The sequence below is a fragment of the Lissotriton vulgaris genome, chromosome 8, assembly GCF_964263255.1.
Source record: "Lissotriton vulgaris chromosome 8, aLisVul1.2, whole genome shotgun sequence".
Classification (NCBI taxonomy): Eukaryota; Metazoa; Chordata; class Amphibia; order Caudata; family Salamandridae; genus Lissotriton; species Lissotriton vulgaris.
In genome coordinates this window covers 292,962,776-292,988,079 of record NC_141696.1, presented here as the reverse complement: position 1 = coordinate 292,988,079, position 25,304 = coordinate 292,962,776, and positions in this window count along the sequence as shown.

Sequence of the window (25,304 nt, the reverse complement as noted above, 5' to 3'; positions counted from 1 at the left end):
TCTTCTGAGGATAAGCATGTTGTTGTCAGCATTAGTACAGGCAATAATCTGTTTAATGGAAAGGGCTGCTGGTGTTCTGAACCTCACAATGAAGATAATTTACTCCTCCGCTTTTTTGAATGTCAAAATGTGACAGGGTTGCGGTACTCGTGAAAAGTAATCAGCAGTGTTCTGATCTTAACCTGTGTTGTGCACAATTGCATAGTCGTACTCTTGCAGTCATACCCCTCACCTCTCAATGAGAGGAAGGATTTTCGCGGTGGGGTTTTCAGAAATAGTGAGCAACGCTTGATGGTCTGTAACAATAGTGAAATGTTTTCCGTATAGAAAGACATGATAATGTTAACAGGCTCACACTACAACCAGACTCTCCTTATTCAGCTGAGGATAGGCATGTTCTGTGTCAGGCAGGCTTCAAATGGCATAGGCCACAATGTGTCTTTGAGCATTCGGATGACCATATTATTGAGCAAGGATTGCCCCAGTTCCACCGGGCTCGCATCGACTCTGATCTCAGTATATTACTTCAGGTAAAAATTGATCATATCGGTTGTATTTTCAGTTGCTTATTTAATTTTTTTGAAAATGTCATCACATTCAGGAGACCACTGGAAAGAGACATTTAATTGTGCCTAGTCTCTCAAATGGGCACTCACTGTAGCAAAGTCACAAATGTACCTAGAGCAATAACTGGCCATTCCTAAGAAGGATCGCAGCATGGGTGACATTTTGTGGGGGGCAAGTAGCTGACAGTGCTTGCACTTTATCTGGGTCAGGGGTCATTCTCCCATCAGAGAATATGTGCCCAAAGAACTTAAGTTTGGTCTTGTGAAACTCCCATTTTGCTGCATTCCGAGTAAAAACTGCATCAATCAATCAATAAATTAATCATTTGTAAAGCACACTACATATCCGCGAGGGTCTCAAGGCAAGCTTGCACACTTCTGTGTGTGCCGGGCCGTATTCTCCATACGGTACAAAAGGGGGTGGTGATGGACGGAGCATCTGTATCAATCAAACACTCACACCCAGTCAAAAGATTTGGGTTTAATCCATCACCGTTCTTTAGTCCACTCTGCCACCCCAGTTCAGACATGGCTATATGCAAATCAGTCTGACCCTGTGCCTCATGGGAACAGTCCAGCCCGAACTGCCAAGCCATGTCTTCCCTGGACCGGAAACAAGCTTCCGAGGACCGGTTTCTGGCATTCCAGCCCTCTTCAGCCCGGCTTGCTTGAATCCAGTAGCAAAGTGAGCAAGGGACTCACGTATGAGCATACCCTGCCACACTTATGGCGCCCAAAAGCGGTACAAAAGGGTTTGGTGATGGACGGAGCATCTGTATCAATCAAACACTCACACCCAGTCAAAAGATCTGGGTTTAATCCATCACCGTTCTTTAGACCACCCTGCCACCCCAGTTCAGACATGGCTATATGCAAATCAGTCTGACCCTGTGCCTCATGGGAACAGTCCAGCCCGAACTGCCAAGCCATGTCTTCCCTGGACCGGAAACAAGCTTCCAAGGACCGGTTTCTGGCATTCCAGCCTTCTTCAGCCCGGCTTGCTTGAATCGAGTGGCAAAGTGAGCAAGGGACTCACGTCTGAGTATACCCTGCCACACTTATGGCAGCCAAAAGCGGTACAAAAGGGGGTGGTGATGGACGGAGCATCTGTATCAATCAAACACTCACACCCAGTCAAAAGATCTGGGTTTAATCCGTCACCGTTCTTTAGCCCACTCTGCCACCCCAGTTCAGACATGGCTATATGCAAATCAGTCTGACCCTGTGCCTCATGGGAACAGTCCAGCCCGAACTGCCAAGCCATGTCTACCCTGAACCGGAAACAAGCTTCCGAGGACCGGTTTCTGGCATTCCAGCCGTCTTCAGCCCGGCTTGCTTGAATCTGTTGGCAAAGTGAGCAAGGGACTCACGTCTGAGCATACCCTGCCACACTTATGGCGGCCAAAAGCGGTACAAAAGGGGGTGGTGATGGACGGAGCATCTGTATCAATCAAACACTCACACCCAGTCAAAAGATCTGGGTTTAATCCATCACCGTTCTTTAGCCCACTCTGCTTCCCCAGTTCAGACATGGCTATATGCAAATCAGTCTGACCCTGTGCCTCATGGGAACAGTCCAGCCCGAACTGCCAAGCCATGTCTTCCCTGGACCGGAAACAAGCTTCCGAGGACCGGTTTCTGGCATACCAGCCGTCATCAGCACGGCTTGCTTGAATCCAGTGGCAAAGTGAGCAAGGGACTCACGTCTGAGCATACCCTGCCACACTTATGGCGGCCAAAAGCGGTACAAAAGGGGGTGGTGATGGACGGAGCATCTGTATCAATCAAACACTCACACCCAGTCAAAAGATATGGGTTTATTCCATCACCGTTCTTTAGCCCACTCTGCCACACGGAGAGCGTCGTTGTTCCCACGATTGTAATCAATCAATTATTGCATTCAATAATAACCAAGTCCATAGGCAAGCTAACTTTGTAGAAATGTTGTTTTTTATTTCACGAACTACAGGATGACTTAAAGGAGGAGATTGACAAAGAACGAACATTGAGCCCTGATGAAGTCCAAGTGTGGACGAAACGTGTAGGCTGATGCACTTATGTCATATGAGTTCTTGGATCTAGTGTTTTTGAAAAGATTTATGTTTGAAATAAAAAACAGAACTTTCTACAAAGCAAGCTTGCATATGGACTTGGTTCTTATTGAATGCAATAACCGATTGATTACAATAGTGGGAACAACAACCCTCCTTTCAAAGAGTTGGTGATATTGGTGAAATTGGTTTTACACAATTGATTTATTTACCTTTCCTGTACGACCATAGTAGATGGTGTAGAACATGCCCAGTAGCATGGAAGTTAAATGCCATATGTGGGCTGCAGTGGGTTATTATTTAACCCACCTATATGATAAAAAATTGAGCTGCCAAGATCACCACTGTACTCTAGTTGGTCTGCAGTTTAAAGGCACTTCAGTACCTCATGGCAAAGGAAAGTGTGTTTGCAACATAAGAAAACCTATTTTATATATTAATACGTACCCCCTGAAATGCAGTTTAGAAGGCCACAAGGTAGGATGTCAAATATGTAAGATAAAGTGTCACATGACCTATTCAAAACGTGTGCCTTCCAAGCAATTAAAGGCCTGACAACTATTTCAATGTGTGGGTTCAGCAGCCAGCTACATTTTCAAGAGGACACTCCCAGATGTGTTTATTTGCTACTTAACTTTCAAAATAAGATTTAATGGTAACATCATATGTTTGAAAGATAATATAAAAAAAATGAAATTTATGTTGCCTGAGCCAGTCATGGCTTTATACTAATTATGTCACTCTTCACACCTTCACAGCTGGAATGCAACTCCTAGGATGGAAGAATTAACAATCCTGGCTCATAAGACAATATATTACCTCTGAGGCCAGGAAGGACAGAATGGTGTTAATTGCCGACCACTTAGTAGTGATTAACTATATTGGAATGGACAAAAGAGCTGGCGGAGCAAAGGATAGCCTTAGCTCACCCTATTTTCACTTGGCTATACCATGAAGGGCTTATTCTACTCATTCCAATGACCCTCCTTGTAAGTCGAGCTCCTGTCACAGTGGGGGAGACAATCAGCCAGGACACTGTAAGGTGGGAGAAACACTCATCTAAATAGGAGCTGTGGGGAGGACTGCCTGGTGGCAGAAATGCTATGCGTTAAATCAAAATGGGGAGAAGAAAGAGTCCGTGATCCATTCAGCTTCTGAAAATCTTGATATCAACAAATCAATGAGGGAAGGGATCACTTGTCCTGAGTAACCAGGGTTTGGTTGCTAATCATTTCTGATAACAATAAAAAAAAACTCATTCACATACCAAGGCTCGAATGGCGGTGTATCTTGATTCTCTGCCTCTTTTTAGCAACGTGACAGCATCATCATAGGGTTTGATCGTATGCTTCCTCCACCCAGAGGTGAATCACTGGTTAGTACAGTAGTGATTAGTGATCAAAAAATTGTGAGTTTGAAAAAATTCCAGATAAAAAAGCTTGAATGACCAGACAGGATGAATTTTTATTGGGTCTGGAAATTAGGCTTGTTTAAAAATATTTGGGCGTGCGTAGGAAGTGAGGTTATGGGGCTTCCGCACTGAATTATGTCCATAAAAAGGTCGACCTTTTTATGGGCATAATTCATCCTGTCTGGTCATTCAAGCTTTTTTATCTGGAATTTTTTTTTTCGCACTCACAATTTTTTGATCACTAATCACTACTGTACTAACCAGTACAGTGGGCATTAGTCTTACACACTCAGCCCATACAACTGTGCATAGGTATGTGTGCAAGTGTTCATGTGCAAGCAGTTAGGGCTATGCAAAGTTTGCACAGTTTGCATAATTTGCTTTAGCGTTATTACTCAAAATTACACTGAATTACATGAAATGCAAATCCATCATTTCATGCTATATTTTAGTTCAAAATGCATCCTCACATCAATTTTTGGCGCCTGTTTTGTTTAAATAAGAACCCCGTGAAAAACAGCTGTCCATGTTCTCTTGTTTCTTTGTGTTTGTTTTACATTTTTACAGTGAATTACTGTAAATTTCGACATTCGTTATATGTATTTACAGCAAATAGCACATGATTATGCAAAGTCACATAATGGCATAAAATTCATAAATTTTGAATACCAAGTGGAATGCGAAATTCCCCAAAGAGCGTCATTTACACTAGTGAAATTTAAATTTCGGACAGGTCTACCTTTAGCCTCTTACCCGAGTTATACAGCAGAAGACCTTATCTTCAAAAATTGACTCTAAGGATTAGCACTGCCATTCCATTATAACAGAGTTTACAGTGAGTGACACTCAGGCAGTGAGACACACGCACAGCAGAAGTCTGCAAAACAAGTAGTCCAAACTGTAGAAAATCCAGGGGGGTTAAATGGGATGAAGCCCATTTATCCTGCAAAGGCTCCCGGATAATTGAAAAGTAAAGAACAGAGGAAGTGTTACAAATGGAGATGGAGAGAATGTGAGAATAGAGGACTGAGAGGCTGAATGTCTCCAGTCACTGGTCATTGCACAGGATACATTTGGCATCTGAACCACCACCACCTCAAAACATTTCTGGAAATGTGAGGACTCAACCTAAAGAAAAGACTGCTGAAAGAAGGCTCCTGAGTCCTGCTGGAAGATAAGAATCACTCAAGGAAAGGGTTTGTTCTCTAGGAGTGAAATGATTGACCTTTTAGCTATCTGCCTCAGGAACACAAAGGGCAGTAGGACTTCTGACTCCACGAGAGCTCAGCCGACCACAGAGCATTGCAGGAGACCTGGCTTGAGGGAGGCATGGTGCCAAGAAGCCTTTCTTGAGGTGCCACTGCATGATGAACAGAAGCTACTTTACCAGCAGCTGGAAAAAAGTAGAATTTACTCATGTTTTTCCGGGCCCAGAAAACCAGGACAATGTGCTGACACCTGCCCAGGAAAATCACAACCTAGACAGACCAAAAAAACAGTTTTTCATGCTCAAAGATTTTTGTTGTACTGAAAACAGGTTCAGCTGGACCTTGTAGTAAAGGTATCAAGTGTTCTAAAGGTCTGCCCAGCTGGATGATTATAGCTCCTAAAACAGTGAATTAGTCTGACGGTAAAGTCTTAGACTGGGGCAAGGCTGGCAATATATCTGACCTCCGAAACACCTCAGGGGCCATGATATGCAGCTTTGTCCCAGTTTGATATTTTGAAGCAAAAGCCTGCTACTTTAGTGGGACTTTGATGACAATGCATATAACCTTGAGGGAGCCCCCCGCCACCCCCGCCACAGTCTTTGATATTGCCCTGCCGGAAGATTTTGAATTCAATTTCAGAGACTAAATCCAAAGGTAAACCCTCTGCTCCATTACAGTTGCCCTCATATCTTGGGCAACCATAAACTGTCACTTTCAATAGTGCATTACCTTTCACAGTTGCTTTTTGCCTTACAAATTGAAAAATTCACATCACTGGTTCCACTTGTCCATTTTTATTGATCTTCATTTCTTTTTGCTTATTAATTTGTTCTTTATGTTTCTAAATTGGTTTGGGAATTTTATTTGTGTTCTTTAATTGAAATAGTTGATACTTCTTTAACTTAACAAGAATTTCTCTGGTGATTGCCTGCTGAGTGTACCATAGTTACAAATGGTTGATCAGAGTTTTTCTCCAACAGTATTTTGACCTAGGCAGATTGTGTTTATTAAGTTAGTAGGGGTCACCCTCTCCCAAATTAATAGCAATATTTCTGACAGAAAAAATTATTGCAAATTGTTTATTTGAAACCCTTTAATTCCCTGCAGTGACAAAGAAATTAAAAACAGAATTATAGTTGGTTAACAGGGAATGCCAGAGATGAATTTCACTTGAGGGACTGTGTGTGACATCAAACAGACAAGCAAAGTTTGAGCTGTCTATGATGTCACTCACAATCCTTAGGTGAGACACATCCCTGTTATTTACTATTCTACCCTTCTTTATGTTATGCTTGTTCTTCAAATCATCTGCCTCTGTTTTCTACATCTACACATAGGCATGCCCCCCCTCCTCCAAAAGATAGTAAAATACCTGCCTCCAGTCGCTGCCTCTATCTGCATTTAGGCTGCCTAATGTGGAATAAAATAGTTGTCCATCGACCCACCCACATAACCTTCTCTCCAAACCTTTCCTTACCTCTCCCACTCCAAGTCTATAAAACAAAATACCAGGCTACCTGCCACCCTCTGCATATACTCATCCATGCTCTAATTAAATCAAAATACCTGGCCCCTTCCACAGATCCCCTTGCGTCCTCTGTGCCTTCCCTGCCCATGTCTGCTCAAAGCCAACTCCACATGAGCAGAGACCTGGCGTCGCACTGAGAGCAGCTCTGGGAGAGCTTGTTTTCCCCTCACATTGTAGGTCTCTGCTGACAGAAGAATTTGGCGATTGGCACAGGCACAGCTTTGCAGGCATCCCCTCATTGATCAGTGGAGACCCAGTAGAAACAGTTGAAGACAACCACCAGCTGTCATTTCATCACATCCTTCAGGTCTCTGGAAATTCGAGAAAGGCTGCAACACACAGATGCCCCAGGTGCTTCCCCTGGTGAAATCACAATAGCGGTAAACATAAGTTATTTGGTTTCCTACTAGTGTTTCTTAAAAGCAGTGTGCGTTGGTTATTCAGTCAATTGTGGAAGTGGTCGTTACTTGCAATTTTTGTTTTTTTTCCTGTCCACGGCAAATGCCACTGAGCAATAATTAAACTAAACCAATCCAAGCCTGTACATTCCTGCCAGCAGTGGGGGCTAAAGGAAATTATGACATTTTGGAGGATGTCTTCAGAATACGTGTAATCACCCTCACAAATGGTGAGTGTGCTAATAATTTTTGACATGTCATGAAGTGTAAATCATCCTCCTTCTAACAAGACTCAAATTTCCCTTTGGATATATGTTTCTCTGCTCTCCCGCGAATCTGGTGCTAATATAACAGTTGGAAGAACACTAGGCTAGTTCCATGCCTTTATGAATTTCACCTGCACCTGTTTTAATGCTAACATTATACCCTGTTGTATCAGGACAGTTGATCCAACCTACCTCATCAACAGCTACAAAAAGGCCATCTCTTGTTCACCAAATAGTGCAGGACCATATTACCATCTGCAGCTGATACTCCTTCACCCTTGTAAAGATGAGAAAGTGTCCCTTGCTCTATTAATTAGGTTGACTTGATGACACCTCGGGAAGTTGTGCCAAATTTCAGGGAAAGTTTTTTTTTGGGGGGGGGCTGGAGGAATTTTTATGCCCAAGCTGTCAAATGTGAACCCAAGAGCATCAGCCACAGGAGCTGTCTTAAATGTAATTCGGGTTAAAACTCTTAATTTCCCTCTGCTAACAAATGTATGTGAAATGTGTGTAATTGTGTAATTCAAATATGTAAATTCACACCTGTTGTACATTATCTGGGTTTGCTTCTAGCATTGGCCACCTCGCCCGCCCATCAAGCAGAGTGTTCCATAGCTCACCAACCAAGAATTGCCTTTGTAAATAACAATACTTACCCAGCAGAACATGCTGGCCTAATCTCAAGTCTAGCGCTTTGTTTTCAATCGATTTTTTCCCCCAATATATCAAAGGCTTTGCTTGCATACCGGTTTTCCCATTGTATAATAATTCAAACAGCAATCATATGGCTTTCAAAACTATTTACCAGGCGGCGTTGTACATCAATAATCAAGACTTGAAATCCTACACCTCAATCTCGGGAGTCAGGGGACACAGAGATGAATGAATTAATCTTATGATTTGAGAAGGCGAACTGCATGCGCAAGGAAAATGAAGATTCTAAAATAAGGTTAGTAAATACATCTGCATTGAATGAGTTTCAATCTGTTAGTGCTCCACAGTGCATCGTTTGTTTACTATTCCTAATCTTACCTCTCCTTCATTATTCCCGCCTGAGGTTCAACAACAGGGCATCCACATTAGAGCTTTGGTTTCTCCATTTACGCAGAACATCAGTAAGAAGCGCACAGACAAAAGGTTATGGTGTTATTCCTGCTTCTTTTAAATCTGCTTGCATCTATTCATCCATAAATATCTCTTTGAAAACATTTATGGAACTTTTGCCCCGTGAAAACATAGCTAATTATACATCACTACTAACTTAATTAAGGTCACTTTTTTCTCCCTGTTGAGACTGTATGTGCCACTTAGGTCTGGTCCTTCATACTTATGGGGTGCGTTTATCCACATCTTTATATTTACTTCACATTATCTTATAAGATGCTTCTGGTTAATTTACAATTGAAGAATAAATACTTTTTTTATGATAAAACAAGGGTCAGAGGTAGCAAGACCTGATCACATAGTAGTGCATTGGCATTCAGCAATTCCTGTAACTTTTCACAGTTTCTGGCATGGCAAATTGGCAAAAGGCCAAACCACGAGTACAGCAAGGGCTGATCAAATAAAGAATACATGACTCGGGCATTTCTCCATTAATTTACTTGTGTATTTATTTATGTGGGAGTTTTGTATACCGCTAAAACTTGCCTCATCACTACTGCAGTGTTATACCAATCAAATGCAGGATCTCAATTTTGGGGTAGCTGAAATCAATCTGAATCTTGGGCACAGATCCTCTCTTATATTAATCATTGACTCCCCCTAGACTTTGGTTTGGCAGTGCACGATGCACATCTTTTTTGCCAAGCCTCTGGCCAAATGCTGACTTACAGACTGCAGTTAACACAGGTTTATCTATGGAGGCAATTGTGGTCAACACTCAGGGTGGGATTCAAAGAATTTCAGAGTCTAGGGCCCAGCCATCTGCTTTGGGGTTTCTGTTGTCTGAAGTGTGTGGTTGGGTAAAGGGCTTGTTAGCCGATCATAGGTTCCTGAACTAAGTAGTCTGGGCAATCATTTGTGAAGAGCGCCTCCTATTGAGGCAGTGCTGCAGCAATGTCCCAAGTCCTGCTTTGTACATACAAGCATGTTATATGCTCTTCTCTGTGCATTTGTATCATAGGAGTGGTGAACGGTACGGTACTTCTGTAATATATGTTGGCACTACTAAGTGTAAGGTTCGTTGGAGGATTGACAAAAGTAGGAATTGAAAATTGGCAGTATTTCCTCCTGAAGACGATTCTATCTTGCTGGTGAGACACTCCCATCCTTACCTGATCCAACTCACAATCAGACACTTTACCCTTCAGTCAAGCTCTTCCATTGGCTCCCCATTGTTCAGTCCTATTTGGTACCCCCTTAGGCCAATCAGAACTGCAGCTCACTCTAGGTAATTCTACATCTTTGTTATCTTGTTTGTCACACCCGTTATCCCACCTCCCTCCTTTTCCCAGGAGTACGCCCTGCTCCACTCCATTTATATGGTGACACCAGCCTTTAGGATGATTAAAGCCACATCTAGACGGGTGTTTTCAACCTTACGTTTAAGGACCCAACTCCAAATGTAATGATAAAGACTGTTGTCCCTCTCCTGAACTGACATAGATTCATCTTCCAATGCTAAATTCTCCACAAAATTGAAGTGCCTTTTGTTTGAAGTCGTAAAATACCATTCTCCAACATGCATCAGTGCTGAAAACAGGGAAACTGTTACATGTATGTCATGAATAATTGCCTGGTATGCCATTTGTCCAGATAGTCATTCACAGACTTTTATCCTATTTTACTTCCTGTTCTCTGTCGTGTATCTCTCAAATTGAACACACTTCATTGGATATTACTGTGTTCAATATTGTGTTCCAACATTTCTCGTGCCATACATTATTTATCATTATTGATGCGTTCAAATCTTTGTGGCAAATGATGTGATTGGATACACTGGTTCTTCAACTCTGAACCAGCTATACTTGGATTCTTTTCTGCCTTTTTCTCTCTGTAAAGAAGCACAGTGCGTTGTTGTCCTCTTAGGCCTGCTGTGTACTTTAGAAACCTACAGCACTATATAATGCTAAAGTGTTCCTTACAATAATAGCATATGTCACTAGAGCAAGGGCTAGTCAACTGATTGACAACAAAACTAACTATTCAACGTAAAATTTTAATTTGTGCAAATGTACTTTGATGGTGAATACTACTGCAGTGTCTGAACATTCATTACAAAAGAGATTCTTGCTGCACCATGTTGATTGATAGGAAAAGAGCTGGAATGCCGCGTATTTAACATTATTCGGTGCATTCCTGACTTTTCCCTGTGCTGACACACAATGTGCTGCCTAGGGCCATCGCAGGCACCTTTGCACCATGGTGCAAGGGTGCCTGCCTTGTAAGCAGGATTGTTTTGTACAGGAAGGATTGTTTTGGTCCAGGAAGGCAGACCTTCCTGCACAAAAACAATCCTCTGAGGCTCCTCCCTCTTTCTATGCACTCAGAAATAGGAAGTAAAGAGGAGAAATAAAGATATTTCTCCTCGTCGCACCTCACCTGGGGAGCATAGCATTTTGACGCATTCCTAGGTCCACCAGTAATGGTAAATCTGGGAATGCACCAGATTCCATGGGTGAATGAGTGGGAACACCCATGCTCCACCCATGGAACGCCTCCCTGGGGCAGAATAATGCAATGCAGCAATTTGCACCGTATTGCATTACTGTAGATTTATCAAGCTACGTAAGCTGGCCTTACATGGCTTAATACATTTTAGTAGTTGTGTTGCACTTGCTCCCCAGTGTGTGGTACAAGGGTGACACAACTACTCAATTAATATTTCCCATAGTGTGTTATTTGCACTGTCCATCTCATTATTCCCAATTTTAGTGAATTACTGGAGTTTGCTGCTATGGGACGCAAAGTCATAAAGCTCTACACTCTTTCACACATGTAAGTTGATAGTTGCTGCTATTTGCAAAGGTTCCCACCCCATAGCACTGCTTAGCTGTATAGAAACCCCCTATTAAAACTAAATAAATCCTGATCAGAGTTTCAAAATCCGTATTTCATCCCCAATAGGGTACACCGTGTATTGCCCTAGTGCTAAATCTGATAACACCATTACTTTCGCAACACCTCATAAAAAAAAGAACAACCACCACCACTATTTAATAAACACCACATTAAATTGTAAGAAGAATTCTCGTAAGTGAATTGACTAAATTAGTACGAGTTTACAAAAGATAGTGGACGATTAAAGCCCTAACCTCGCTGGACAGGGACAGTCGTATTAAATTAATGTTCCAAATTAGTTGTTTGTTTGCTACTCTTTTTTAGACACATCTCCAGGCGTTTATTGCCAATATTCTGCTTCATGTTAATAATCACATTACTTTATATATCTATAAATTCAAATAGCCACATGACATGCACAGCATGACTTTAATGTATGCAGGCTGAAAAAACAATCTGTTTAGATTCTATAAACCATGTCTTTTAATACTTTTTTTATTTTCATATAAATTACTCCATCAATGACTTAATAGAAAATGATTTGCAAGGCTTTAGGAACATATCTAATTTATGTTTCTCAGTACCCCAGATGCAGGTTTAGGCAAAAAGAGTGTTTATTTCTGTGGATTAGACGATATGATAGGCAAGGGATTAGGGAATGTGTTCACTTGCATGTTAGAGTAATATAAAAATATAAAACGAATCACAATCAGACATTTCTAATATGAATATTCATTGGCAACTGTTCAAGACAGATTTATGAATGCATTCACCTGCTGTTTGAAATGAGAAGGAGAAAACATTAAGTTGAAAATAGCACTATTAACATAAGATAAAGGAACAAATAATAATACACAGATGGATTATGATCCTCAAATTATGCAACCTTAGGAAGAATTGGCGGCTTTATTTTCTGGTTATGAAAATGTTTGCATTGGTTCTGCAGATTGTAGCAGTCTTTTTAATTTGGGTCAATATTTCCAAACATGTTTATCTGGCAGTTAGTATGTCTTATCTTTTTCATCCTCGTGGTTTCCACGTATTTCCTTTCTTTCTGCAATGAATTGTTGCTAAGAAATTGTTCATGATTTTCTTAGAAACTGTTGCTATTCCGCACCATAATTCATATTTAATAATGAATGTAACAGTTTTAAAAGCATACACCAAAAATTATTTCTGCAGTCTTAAATTCTTATTTGTGAGCAGGAAAACAACATGAGCTTTCAGAACGGTGTGCTTGTATTGTGTGTGTGTGTTTTGTACATATGTGTTTGTGTGTGATTTGTGTTTGTGTGTGTGTTTACTACTTTAAACTTCCGCATTGAGGTTTCTAAAACATCAATTAAAATGCCTTATCACTGAGGAACATTCCCACTGAAAGACATTAGCAATGTGAAATTCCAACCTGTTCATCAGCTACCAGAACTCAGCAGATTGAATGAACTATAGTGATCTATCCAAAAATCTCTCACATCTCAAATGCATAAAGCAGATATCTATACATTTGGTTAGTTATGCACAGAATCATGAATTATATCCCAGGCTATAACTTACCTTCTTTCAAATTTCCAGCTCTACTCTGCATCGGTGCATAAAATTATTTTAATCTCCAAAAACTGTTTTCCACTCTCTAATAGGCAATGTTAAAAGATTCACTATCCTAACATTTGAGATACTCTAAGAGCAGACTACAAGTGATGGAAAAAACAAAAAAGCTTCTTCTCCAATGTCCATAAAAAAGACCCATTTCCCGCCCAAGCATTCCAATACACCTATTCAGCACAGTTCAGTGAAAAAAAAGAAAAATCCTAAAAAAATATAAAGATCTGGATAGAGTCTGGAAATATATGACCGAAATACACAATCATAGAAGCAGCACTGAAAACCCTCAAGTATATCCAGTAACAAGTAATGCATTTCTATTGGAATCAATGTACTTTGTATAGGCAAAAAAACTGAGTTGGATAAAGGCTAGGACTTTAGATGGATGAATGTGTAACTATAGTTAATCATTGCCATTCTAAAGATGTGAACAAAATAGTATTTTACTCCCAAACCAGTCTTATAGCTCATTGTTTACTGGTTGCACCATTTTCAAAATACGACAAAATTGTGCAATTTTGGAAACTTGGGAATGTAACAGGAAATCCTGAATCCTATCAGTTGAAGAAGCTCATTGTTCCTTACATTATTAGTGACTTGATGAGGTCCTGCTACCTTTGGCTACAGCTCTCTGTGTACTAACATGACAACATATATTCATGCACTCCACTTGTTTAGCATCCCTTGGCCTGCTGCACACTTTGTAAGTATGTAAGTATAAATAGCAATCAAATGACCGCATGGGTTACTAGGGTCAGTACCACATCAGTCTGTTATTCATAGAGATGGGAGAAATCCATGTTACATTTCTGAATGATAAAATCCTGTCAACAGTTAAAGAATACAATGATTACATTGTATTGAACCATTTCTAACTATTATATGCATTTCGGACCCATTGATGGTTAGAACTGGGGGTCTCTAATTGGCAAATGTATGTACCTTTGTCCAAGTAGGGACCCTTGCTGCAAGTCAGGGTAAGGTAGATACACACTTTACATAATCCCTGCTCACCCCCTTGGTAGCTTGGCAGGAGCACACGCTTATCCCAAAAGCAATGTGTAAAGTATTTGTACTCAAAAACACACAGTAATACGGCGATAACACCACAAATGGACACCACACCAGTTTAGAACAATAAAGTGGGAACGATTCACCGAACTAACTTAAGACAAAGTCCTAAACTTACTACCATTTTTGTATTCACAGAAGGCACTTACTCATTTTGGTATTCACAGAAGTTAGGAGTGCTAACTTTAGGACTCCTAAATGCCTTCTGTGAATACCGAAAATCTTAAAATTAGGATTTTTCTCAGTTTAGTAGTATTAAAGTTGAGAAAAATCCTAATTTTAAAACTTTCGGTATTCACAGAAGGCATTTAGGAGTCCTAAAGTTAGGAGTCCTAACTTCACTACTACTAAATTGGGAAAAATCCTAATTTTAAGACTTTCGGTATTCACAGAAGGCATTTAGGAGTCCGAAAGTTAGGAGTCCTGGGCCCGATTCACAGAACTAACTTAAGACAAAATCCTAAACTTAATACCATTTTGGCATTCACAGAAGGCACTTACTCATTTTGGTATTCACAGAAGGCACTTATTCATTTCGGTAATCACAGAAGTTAACTTTAGGACTCCTAAATGCCTTCTGTGAATACCGAAAGTCTTAAAGTTAGGATTTTTCTCAGTTTAGGAGTCCTACAGTTAGGAGTACTTTAGGAGTAAAAACCTAACTTTAAGACTTTTGGTATTCACTGTGAATACCAAAATGGTAGTAAGTTTAGGATTTTGTCTTAAGTTAGTTCCGTGAATCGGGCCCCCTAACTTTACTACTACTAAGTTGAGAAAAATCCAAATTTTAAGACTTTCGGTAATCACAGAAGGCATTTAGGAGTCCTAAAGTTAGGACTTCTAACTTCTTTGAATACCGAAATGATTAAGTACCTTCTGTGAATACCAAAATGAGTAAGTGCCTCTGTAAATACCAAAATGGTAGTAAGTTTAGGATTTTGTCGTAAGTTAGTTCTGTGAATCGGGCCCAGTATCTTTATCTACACCCAACAAGACCAAAATCATAAAAATCCAACATATATGGAGTAAAGTAGCACTTAAAAAGAGTTCTTTTCAAAATGAAGCTTGTAGAAAGCAAATAGCTCCACCTGTGGCTATTACGACGTTGTGACAGCAATACATCCAAATTAAGGCATCGATCGCGGTGTGCACAGCATCAGGCACGGAGTCACATGGACCCCCAAACAAACAGTAACTTTGGAAAACAAAGTCTATGACAATGCACAGTGTCGTGAAGGTGAGACGTCGGTGCCAAGATCGAGGCCGGCTCACTGGCTGCCACGGGGGAGGCGAGGTGTCGGGTCCGCGAGGAGGCGATGTGTCAAATTTAGGACAGGGGAAGTTGATCACATAATAAGTGAGGCATCTGTTCCGGTGAGGCGATGCGAAGTCAGTGAGTTCATGGAGTCACTGTTGGCAGTTATCAGCGCCATGATAACAGGATGCAGGCACTGGTGGGGACGAAGTCGGTACGAGCGCTGGCATTGGGAATGCCAATAACTGCAGGTGTCGAAGGGCGTCGGTTCAGGCCGGGCGGTGCATTGTGCACTTCATGAGCATTGTTCCTGGCCTCGATGCAGGTCGCAGCGTCACGGCCGATGCTGCCAGAGATTGCTTTTCTTGCTTCTCTAAGGTTTCTTCCAGCTCCCAACAGCAGGAACAACCTCCAGAGGCCCAACCTGGATGAGGCACCTCCTGGCAGGTCAAAACCCTCAGCAATAGAGTTCAGGGGAGCTGGGGGTGAAGTCTTTGTGTCCCTGAGACTTTGGAACAAGAGACCAGCCCACACAAGCACTTGGAGATTCTTCTTTAAGCAGGTTTCTCAGTAAAGTTCCAGTCTCTGTCCTTTCCTTGGCAGAAGCAGCAACTGTAGGCCAACCCCAAACAGCACACAGCAAAGGGGCAGTACTCCTGCTCACAGCTCTTCAGCTCTTCTCCATGGCAAAGGTTCCTCTTGAGTCCAGAAGTGATCAACTTGTTTTGGTTTTAAGATCCACTACTTAAACCCCATTTTGTCTTTGTGTAAGGGTCTCTGAGCCCAGTCCAAATCAGTTCTGTCCTCACTGGTACAGTATGGCCACAGGGGGTGGAGACAGCATTGTGCAAGGGAGGCAGGCCCTATTCAGGTGCAAGCAAAACTCTTCCCACTACTCTAAATGCAGCCACGGTCCATTCAGCTCAGCTCTGAGTCATCTAGGAAGAATCAGGCACACCCTCAACCACCCAGTGGCTGTCTACAGTGAATGCACATCCCTAGCCCCTGTCACTCCAAAACCAGACATTCAATCCACAAACAAGCAGAGGCACACAGAATGGTTAAACAAGAAAATGCCTACTTTCTAAAAGTGGCATTTTCAAACACATAATTTAAAAACCCCCTTGTGTTATTAAATACTGAGTTCATATTCCTCTATCTTGTCCCAATGGGAAGTTATACTTGTACGATGTTTCAAAGTAGCTCACATGCTATACTATGGGACAGATAGCCTTTCAATAGTACAAAAACGAAATTGGCAGTATTTCACTATCACTATCAGTACATGTCACACAAACCAGTACCTGTCCCACCTTTCACATGCACTGCACCCTGCCGAAGGAGGTACATTGGGCCTACCTGAGGAGGGTCTTAGATGTAAGAAAAGGGAAGGTTAGGGCCTGGAAAGTGGGTACATTTACAGGGCTACTTAGATGGGTGTCACAGTCAGTGCTGCAAAAAGAACAATTGATGGACAGAATACAGAACAATGCCATACATTCACCCCAATACAGAGATCTGAGCCTAAATCCATAGTTTTTTGCTCCCCGTGCAACTCCAGTTTGAGTCCAGCCTATGCAAATCAGTCTAGACCCTGCACCCAATGGGAACAGTCCAGCCCAACTGCCAGTCCAGGTCCTCCCTGGACTGGAAACAAGCATCCTAAGACCAGTTTCGCGGTTTCACCCCTCATCAGCCAGGATAGCTTGACTCCAGTGGCATGGAGAGCATGGGACCCATGTCTGGGCATACCCATCCCACTCGGGGTAACAGGAGCAAAAAAACAAATTGATGGTTAGAATGCAGAATAATGTCATACATTCACATCAGTGCAGAGATCTGGGCCTAAATCCACAGCTGTTTGCTCCCCATGCTATTCCAGTTTGAACCCAGTCATATGCAAATCAGTCTTGACGCTGCGCCAAATGGGAAGAGGCCAGCCCAAACTGCCAGGCTAGGTCCTCCCTGGAGTGGAAACAAGCATCCTAAAACCGGTATCAGGGTTTCACCCTTCATCAGCCAGGATAGCTTGACTCCAGTGGCATGGAGAACATGTTCCCAAGCCTGGGCACACCTGTCCCACTCGGGGTGACAAATGCAAAAACAACAATTGATGGACCAAATACAGAACAAATGCATACATTCACTCCAGTACAGAGATCTGGCCTACAGAGATCTGGCCTAAATCCATTGTTGTTTTGTGCCCAGTAGTAGTATTTGAATTACAGGCCCTGGCACACTCAGTATACTTTACTAGGGACTTACCAATAAATCAAATATGCCAATCAGGGAGACCCTGGCAATAACAATTTACACAGGGAGCACTTGCACTTTTACACTTATCAGCAGTGGCAAAGTGGCCACAGCATCTAAGACAGCAAAAACTATATCCAGCACAGCACCAAAAATACAGGAGGTGGAGGCAAAAAGTCAGGTGAAACCACACCAAATGTGCCAAGTCTAACAATGATATACCATCCAAACTCCACTTTTAGATTTCCTCTTTAATACTCATCTCAGTGGTTTCTTCTCTCCCTATCTCTCACCCACTACTCCCAATCAATGCCCTCCTTCACCCAGCACCCCCTCTCTGCCTTTCAGAAACACCCATGAAGAAAACTCCTATAGTTCCAAGGAGCTTTAGGTTTTATAAGTAAATCTCAACCTGCCAAAGATATAAGTCTAACAGGGCACAATCTGCTGGAGTCCTACATTACCTATGGTGCACTGCAGAAGTAGCATAACATAACTAAGGGCCAGATGTTAAAAGCCGTTATGCCATCACAAGCCGTGAGACTCACAAAATCAGAAGGCTTGTGGTCGTAAACTATATTTTAGGTTTGTAGCTTTTCTGTCTTGCAAAATGGGTTTAGTGGGTTTAGTGACCCTTCAAATTGTGCTACTAAATTGTAATTAGGAAAGGACATGAAAGGGGTGTCCTCTCTTTATTGCATTTTGGAATGGCATATATCATTGGTTTGCAACCACAATTGCGGTCACAAACTATTGATCATTCACTGTCACTTCAAGGAAGGTGGTAAGTGAGTTGAAAAGTGTAAGGTGTTCTCTTGTGATATCTTCTTTTCTGTGAATAGTGTCAGGTGACATTGGGGTCATAGGCAATGGTCCTGTGTACCACTCCCTGCAAAGTTTTCTAACAGGTTTTTTTAAGAGGCATTGATTCCTTTAAGGAACCCTGGCTGCTTTTAGAAAATCCCATTTAGAAATGCAAGCACAGGAATAGTGGTTTACTGTTCCTTGCAGGACACAATCACTGTGTTTGTAGCCAATCATAGGGGGTGCAAATAGTGACCTGCCTAATTAATATTCATTAGGCTTATGGTTCTGTGACACCATAGGCCAGGAGATTTTACAATGTGGCTTATTATTAAATCATTCATATTGAAAAATCAGAGGCAGGGTGACAAAATAACCACTTTTTGGGGCCTGTCTCTTAGTACATGTGGGCATGTGTCTTCTAAGACTGCCAGGCACCGGATGAATAAACGCTCTTGCACATCGACACCTATGTAAACATAGATAAACAGTTGATAAATACAAAAAAACACCTTTAAAGTTATTAACTGAGAACATAAATATATAGAACATATTAACTATCTTTCCTAACTTCATTTGTGTATTTTGTTTATTGACAGTTCATGAATGCGAATGAATTATGTAGGAAGACAGAAAACTCCAAACACCTCTCACTTTTGTTATTCAAACGATGGTCTGGTTCCTCAAATTACAACGGGTTAAACCACAACACAGCTGAATAAGATTTGTTTAAAACTTGTATAACATTTAAGCAAGTAACATGATGGACTGAGTCATGAATTAAGTAGTACATTCAATGCAATCAGACTACATTTAAGTTATTGGAAGTATTTAAAAAAGCAAAAATAATGGCATCTGGAAAAATGTGGTTTTCAGAGTTGTTGAAGTGTATGTATGTTACCCTACATCGATGTTTGGCAGATTTACACAGGCTTCAATTCACATGCTTTCCTGTTGAAGATTCCCAAACAGAAATGTTGCCTAGTTTCAGCCCATCCTTCTCAGGGTTTTCAGAATTAGATGCCCTATGAGTAGTCTTCTTCCACTTATGAGATGAATGCATTCACATTACATCTCTTGTATGACTGTTGAGCTCGTAGTGGCTATAGAGTTTGCATTACCTGATTGATTTGTTTTAAGAATACAGAGAATGGATGCGGCATTCTCTTGGCTCAGAATTTGCTAATTCATTTCCCAGTGAAGACTGTCTGATATGTTAAGTAGCAGGGTTGGCCAACGGTGTTAAAGTCATAGTACTTAAGCTTGTGGAAGGTCTGGCCTATTGAACTTATTTCGTGTATCACCTCACACATATATTTGTTTTGCCTCCATATTGTTAGCTTGCCAATCTCATCTGGAGATCTAAACTACCTGAATTTAGGAGACCCTCATTCACTCTCCAAATCCTTCTCAATCCTAGCATGGTACATGAACACTGAGATATATTTAAGTTCAGTCAACAGTCGTCTGGTGTGCTTCTTTGCAAGATCCCATCAATGATTGTCTCTATGGAGAAGTGTGGCTCAATGATTAGAGCGGCAGACCCTGATGCAGAGGTCTAGCCCGGGACCAGGCTTCAATTCCCTGCCTCGGCGGGTCATGGGCTCAAAATTCCACGGACCTGATAATTCTCGCCTTGGTGCCTATTCCAATAATGGAGTCCCACTCTGCAACTATGGGTAGTAGCTTGCTTAATCTCCACAACGGCCCCCACAACGCTAAGGATGCCTGGCCCCCACCTTGGGGGTGCCCAGGAGTGGACGCCTCACAGGGAAAGCCAGGATGGGTTCCACAGCGGTATTCGTACAAGTGCCTTGAGACCCTTGCGGGTGAGTAGTGCGCTACACAAGTATCAATTTACATTTACATTTATACATTTCTGCCAATATGTTGTAAAGCTGGAGGTTCATAAGTCAACCTTGTGTCATCCTAGCCTCATCCTCAATACAAATTCCGATGGGCTTCATGACTCCAGATGTTATATTTTAGTTTAGTACTTTACTTTCACTGATGCAGTCCCTCCTTTAGCATGGAATCACAGAACTTCCTTGTGTTCATAGTGTGTTTGTGATGCTTTTCTTACCAACAGTCCTGTTTTAGCTCCTCCTGCGCACAATTTCTGTAAAAGTCAAAATGCTAGAATGATTTCCTGCTCTCAATTATAATTCTCCTTCATATTTGGAGGTGTATAATGAGGATAACTAGGACTCAGTATATGATAGGTAAATACACAGAGAAATATATGGACTCTATAAGGAAGGTGTGCATTGACCATGGGGATATACTGAAATGAAAATGTTTGTATGAAAAAATATATCAATCTGTGAAACGGAAATCTGATTTTACAGTTGTAAATAAAGTTATTTGTGAATGTAAGTTACTCTTACATGTTCAAAAAGGCAAGACAACTGTACTTAATGAAAGGGGCATAAAAACAAATGATTTTTCATATAAGCTCATCAAGTGCTATTCAGCACATGCTTCTTCTCACGTAACACCAGAGTCATTTGCAATCAGAAGTTTTATGAATGAAAGAGGTAAAACTCCCAGATGATGAGCATGCGGAAATGTAATTATAAACATAAATTTAAATGGTTCTTGTTGGAAATTGGGTCTTCATTTGGGAGAGGTTTGCACCCTGTCCAGGTAGGAACCACAATCTTAGTCAGGGTAAGTCAGATCCACAACCTAAATTAACCTGTGCTCACCCTCTGGTAGCTTGACAGAGCAGTCAGGCTTAACTTAAGAGGTAATGTGTAAAGTATTTGTGTAACACTTCAATTACAATAACACAGTGAAAACACTCGTTTAGAAAAATAGAGACTATTTTTCTGAGCAAAACAAGATCAGAACATCAAACATCCAATAGGTAGAAGCTGAGATAGGAATTTTTAAATATCAAGGACCTGATTTAGATATTGGCAGACAGGTTACTCCGTTAAAATGGTGACAGATATCCTGTCTGCCGAAATATGAATCCCATTGAATATTACGGAATTTATATTTCGGCAGATGGTATATCGTTCCCGTTATGATGGTGTAACCCATCCCCTGAAATCTAAATCAAGTCCTAAAACAGTGTTTAAAAGTCAGTAGCGCTAAAAGGTTACTTGAGGTTCAGGCATACCAGTGTAAGTCCTAAGTTCAGGCCGACCGCAATGCGGGCCAGGCTGGCTACAGGACTCCAACATGTCCCACTGACAAAGTACCTTGGATGGAGCAAGCATCAATGTTGAATAGTCAATGCGAGGAGTCAAGGAGGCATAGCATGCAGTGAATGAGAGCTTTGGGGTACAACCCCTTTCCTATGCAGGCACTGAATCATCATGGAGACACGCTGTTCAACAAGGCAATGTCATATACGTCGAACCTCACAGTTAGTACCCGCATTGTCGTCAAGGCGATGCTGTCAGCGTCAAACTTGGCAGTCGGGACCTGTGTTTCATCGAGCCACGCAGGGATATCCTCGCTCGGTACTGCATTGGCGTCGAAGGACACTGCGTCAGTTCCAACAGCACGTAGTCATCGCTGCATTGATCTTGAATTAAAAAAAGCTGCAGAACCCACTTCTGAGGCCCAAGACTGGAAGGGCATCTCAGGCAAGGGTAGGAATCACAGATGGAAAATTACAGCAGCACTAGCAGAGTTGCAGGAAGTCTTTTGTGACCCTGGAAATTCAGAAAACAGGAGGCAAGCCAGCAAGCCCTTGGAGAAGCTTGGGTTCAAGGACGTAGAGAACAAGTCCAGTACTTCTCACTACCAGGCAATAGGCACCAGGCCAACACAGCAGAGCAGGTAGCAAAGTGGCAGTCCCTCCTACAGCTTAGCAGTCAGCAGGCCACAACAGCAATGTAGTTAGCAAAGTGACAGTGCCTTCTACAGCACAGCAGCTCTTCCTGGCAGAATGCCCTTGGTTCCAGCAACATTCTGATTTGGTGCTGTCAGGGTCCAGTACTTGCGCCTTTGAAGTGGGGAGACTTCAAAGAGGCCTTTGAAGTGCACAAGGACCCTGCCTTTCCTACCCTGGCTCCAGACTTACAACAGGGGGGTATGCCGCTCTTTGTGTGTGGATGGGCACAGCCCTACTCAGATGCAAGTATCAGCTACTCCCTCCTAATCTACCTCAGGAAGGCCTATCAGCCTGGTAATGGACCACCAGGATGCAAATATCACACCACGCTTCCTTGTTGAGACTTACTAGAAGGAATGCACAAATCCAGTTGTCACCCAACCCCAACGTTTATTCAGAGACAGGCAAAGGCACAGAATGGTTAAAGTAAGAAAATACCAACTTTTTAAAAGTGGCGTTTTAAGACTTGCAATTTAAAATCAGACTTCACCATGAATTGGGATTTTAAATTGTGAGTCCAGAGTCACCAAACTCCCAATCACTGTCTTCTCCCGATTGTAAATTACACTTAACAGATGTTTTAAGGCAATCCTAATGTTAACCTATGGGAGGGATAGGCCTTGCAGTAGTGAAAAACAAATTTGATCGTTTTTCACTCCCAGGACATGTAAAACTCAAAAGTACATGTCCTACCTTTTAAATACAATGCATCCTGCCCACAGGGCTGCCTAGGGCCTACCTTAACTGTGACTTATATGTAATTAAAGGGACGGTTTGGGCCAAGCAAGTAGGTTAACTTGCCAGGTTAAATGGCAGTTCAAAACTGAACACACAGGCTCTGCAGTGGCAGGTCTGAGTCATGTTTAAAGGGCTATGCAAGTGAGTGGCACAATCAGTGCTGCAGGCTCTCTAGTAACATTTAATTTACAGACCCAGGGCACATATAGTGCACATTACTAGGGACTTATAAGTACATTAAATATGTCAATTGTGGATAAGCCAATGTTACCAGGTTTTGAGTACTGAGCATATGCACTTTAGCACTGGTTAGCAGTGGTAAAGTGCCCAGAATCATAAAACCAGCAAAAGTGAATGCAGCAAAACAGGAGATCAGAACTGAAAAAGTCTGGGGAAACCATGGCAAGAATGCCAGGTCGAACAGTTGTCATGGCTTTACAGACATGATAATGCAGTAAGCATGTATTCATTTTATGATAAGAAACTATTTAGAGTAGTACAAACGACTCACATGTGCTCCTGATTGCCAATGCTCCAATGAGCCATGCTTAACCCCTTACTCACCATTTCTTCAACCTGTATGTAACTCAGTCTTTCTCTGTCTACTGTTTGTAACCGCAGTGGTCAGCTTATTGTATTATAGATGCACTTTAAAAGACAATCCATTATTCCTGTTTAGACGCCCGATTTTTCACTGACCCATTAACATTTTTCAATGGAAATTAAAGTTCCTAATGGAATTGAGAGTATCTCTCGAGCTCGGAGGTGATGTTCAATCGCCATTTTGAAGACTGCCTTCATCCCTGTCTCCTTTCAGCAGCAGCTACAAACTCTATGCATGTCCGCACATGGGGATCCTACAACTATACAAATTGGGCTTGATTTAAAAAAATGGCAAACCTAAAAACTGGTTTAAAATTACGGATGGAACAAATTTACAAATGTTATGTAATTGTAAAAGAATATTGAGCATAGAGCTAGAAGCCCTCACGACTTTTTTCTGCGGAGTCAAATTAACCCCTGGCATAGGTGCAGTGGCGGCTCGCAAAGGTAATGCTGTGGGGCAAGGGAGGGCGGGTCTGGGTGGGCGGTAGTAGAGTGTGACATACGACGGGAAGATGGAGAATAAGGAAATAAATAATTGAAAGCACTTACTTTGCGCTTGGAGCATCGCCAACTCTGTGAGAGCCGCCACTGCATAGGTGACGCTGCCTAGGTTCACCATCAGGATGCTGTGTTTCTCAGGGTGCTTTGTAGCCATTCTCCATCATTTTGCAGCTTTTTTCAACATCAGTTCCAGGAATGTTATTGGAGGTTGTATCGATATTCCCTCAATAGATTAACGCATATTTTTAATGTAGTATTTTCAGAACGTTTCACATAGTCAACCATATTTACTAAGGAATTTTCTTCTTTAACAATTGAATGTATTCATTTAGGCAGGAGCTGGCAAAATTTGCGAAATTGTATTCTTTTTTAAGCTTTAAAACGTGCGTGAACATTGCGTCTGAACAATGCCACAAACCATGTAGGTAAGTGTGGTGACCGGATTATTTTCACAGTCTTTATATAAACCAATCAAAAGTGGGAAAGCATATACAATAGTGTTTTATTTAGACATTGCCGTTTTTTTCTAGTCCTCGGACTTCCCTCTTTTTAAAACGCGTCTGTATGTTCTTAGCTGCTGCTCGCGCCTTCTCATATGAACAACAGCTCAGGAAACCTTGACAAGCCTCAACATTTTTTCAAACTGATAAGGAGAAAATATTTAGTAAGCAGAAACCTTGGTGGAAGGCACCCTTTACCATCTGGCAGTGTTTTGCTCTAAATTGCAGACATTAGAATCTGTTCTTTCTTGTTATTTTTAGGGAGCCTAATTAGGAAAATGATTTACATTTGCTGAGAAGGGAATGCTTAAACACCATAATCTCTATCTCAAAATGTCTCCATCTGTCTTAAAAACAAGGTCAATTGCTAAACTGCTAGGGTATGATATGTGAATAAACAATAAGCTTCGACTGCACCTACAGCTGTTACTGCAGTTCTATTCAAGTTTTTAAATAAACATTGGCTAAAGTTAGGCCAGCTTCATGCACTTGGGGCTTGAATACAACGTTTAACTCCCACTTAAATATAATGGTGGAAACAAAAAATAAATGACCATCTCCTTCCTCCCACCGGATTCCTTTTCCATTTACGATAAAGAAACAAGCATTGGCAATGCCGATAAGTCTGGCTGAAATATGATTTACCCGTCATTCAAACAGGCACGCCTTTCACCATGCGCTCACACAGGAG